At 33.7% G+C, this 2,500-nt stretch overlaps 1 long non-coding RNA gene across 9 annotated transcripts in view; it reads right to left on the reverse strand.

The window, feature by feature from the left end:
* LOC103911458 (uncharacterized) overlaps positions 1 to 2,500 on the reverse strand; it is a 35,585-nt gene that overhangs the window by 1,294 nt on the left and 31,791 nt on the right. For all 9 annotated transcript variants that reach the window (XR_012384039.1, XR_012384042.1, XR_012384040.1 and 6 more), the window contains one exon: positions 1 to 1,603. This exon is cut by the window's left edge and continues 1,294 nt beyond it. This is a non-coding gene — a long non-coding RNA (uncharacterized lncRNA). The remainder of the gene's footprint in view (positions 1,604 to 2,500) is intronic.

Genomic DNA, 2,500 nt, shown 5'->3' on the forward strand with positions numbered 1-2,500 from the left:
GATAGATCAACGAAAAATAGATTAAACAATAATACAATTTAGATAGATAGATAGACAGACAGACAGACAGACAGACAGACAGCTAAATAGGTTAAACCATAGAAACGATAAAGACTGAATGATAGATAGACTGGAAGATGGATAGATTTAATAATAGATAGATTGAATTGTCAGCCTGATCTCACGAGAAAACGTAAGTATTTTACGTTTTGCCAGTTTAGTGGCTAATTTGTACGATTTCAGTCGTACGAAAGATACGATTTTAAAAAGGAGGCGTGGCACCTAACCCCACCCCTAACCCCAACCGTCATTGGGGGAAAAGCAAATTATACTAAATTGTACGAATTAGATTGTACAAATTCATACGAATTAGCCACTAAATGAAAAAGTTACGAATTGCCGTGAGATTGTGTTGGAATTGTAGAACGACAGATAGACTGAACAATACAATGAATGATAAAGCGATAGAGATTGAATGATAGATAGATTGAACAATAGATTGAACGAGAGTGATAGATAGATTGAATGATAGAATCATAGACTGACTGAACAATAGACTGACAGATAGAGTGATCGATAGAACAATAGATTGAATGGTAAAACGACAGATTGAACAGATAGATTGAAAGATATAGATTGAACAATAGATAGACTGAACAATAGAGTGAATAATAGAATGAGAAAGATTAAACGATAGATAGATTGGATGATATATAGATTGAATGATAGAACAATAGATTCAACTTGATTGAACGATAGAGCGATATATAGATTGAATGATAGAACAACAGATAGACTAAACGATGGACTAATAGATTGAATGATAGACTGATTGATAGAACAATAGACTGGTAAACGATAGATAGATAGATAGATAGATAGATAGATAGATAGATAGATAGATAGATAGATAGATAGATAGATAGATAGATAGATAGATAGATAGATGATAGATAGATAGATAGATAGATAGATAGATAGATAGATAGATAGATAGATAGATAGATAGATAGATAGATAGATAGATAGACTTATATCTGTGTATAGTCTGACTTATATATTTCCTTACTGTCTACCACTGTGACTCTTTGCATGTGTGTTATTATATTTAACACTGCAGTATATGAAATCTTCACGTGTTCTTATTAGTTACACAGTTTATTTACGTTATGATGGTTATGATGTTTTGTTGATACTTTTTTATTTTAAATTTTCATTGTTATAATATTTCTCCTCATATTTTTCAATACTGCATTTATAGATGTGAAGAAAATACAAAGTGATATAAAAGGACAGATAGACAGAGCGATAGACAGACAGAGAGAAAGACAGAAAGATCTGTCAAGAGAGAGCGAGAGCGAGCGAGTGTAAGTCAGCAGTGTCTGAGGTCTCCAGAGGCAGGATTATCTGTCTGTTTGCCCCAGGCAGGGCTGTTCTGAGGGGGGATTAGACCTCCAGACCTGCTCCTCGGCTGGATTACCGCTCACTGCCTGCCTCTCCCGCTCTTTATGGACCAGCAGCCACTGTTCGTCCTCTTCTCCAACACACCACTGACTCTCCAGCAGACCCCTGCACATCTGCATCTCCACCTCCGCCAATTACCCTATACACACACATGGAAAAACACATTGTTCTTTACATCACCTGAGCTGATGAGCTGCTCGTTATTGATCAATAGAACTATAACAGTATTTAAAAAACATGACAGTTAGAGACATACTATATGTGCATTATTATCTAATTATTCAATGGACCGCTGTCAATTATTCCGTTTACTCTATGGTTTGCATATAGATAGATTTAAATGACAGAACAATAGAAAGAATAACAGATAGACTGAACAGATAATTGAACGTTAGAATGATAGACAGATTGAAAGATGGAACAATAGATAGATTGAATGACAGATTGAACAACGGATTGAATGATAGATGGACTGAATGATAGTTTGAATGATAGAACAATAGATTGAACAATAGAGTGATAGATTGATTGAATAATAAAATGACAGACAGATTGAACGATAGATTGGATATATTGGATAGATTGAACAAACAGTAGATAGACTGAATGATAGATAGACTGAAAAATGGACTGATAGATAGATTGAACAATACATAGATTATATGGTAAAACGATAAACTGAACAATTGATAGCTTGAATGAACAATAAAGATTTAAGATAGATAGATTGAACAATAGACTAAATGATAGACTGATAGATAGATTTACAATAGACAGATTGAATGGTAAAATGATAGATAGATAGATAGATAGATAGATAGATAGATAGATAGATAGATAGATAGATAGATAGATAGATAGATAGATAGATAGATAGATAGATAGATAGATAGATAGATAGATAGAAAGACAGACAGACAGACAGACAGACAGACAGACAGACAGACAGACAGACAGACAGACAGACAGACAGACAGACAGACAGATAGATAGATAGATAGATAGATAGATAGATAGATAGATAGATAGATAGATA

The sequence above is a fragment of the Danio rerio genome, chromosome 8, assembly GCF_049306965.1.
Source record: "Danio rerio strain Tuebingen ecotype United States chromosome 8, GRCz12tu, whole genome shotgun sequence".
In the NCBI taxonomy this organism is placed as follows: domain Eukaryota; kingdom Metazoa; phylum Chordata; class Actinopteri; order Cypriniformes; family Danionidae; genus Danio; species Danio rerio.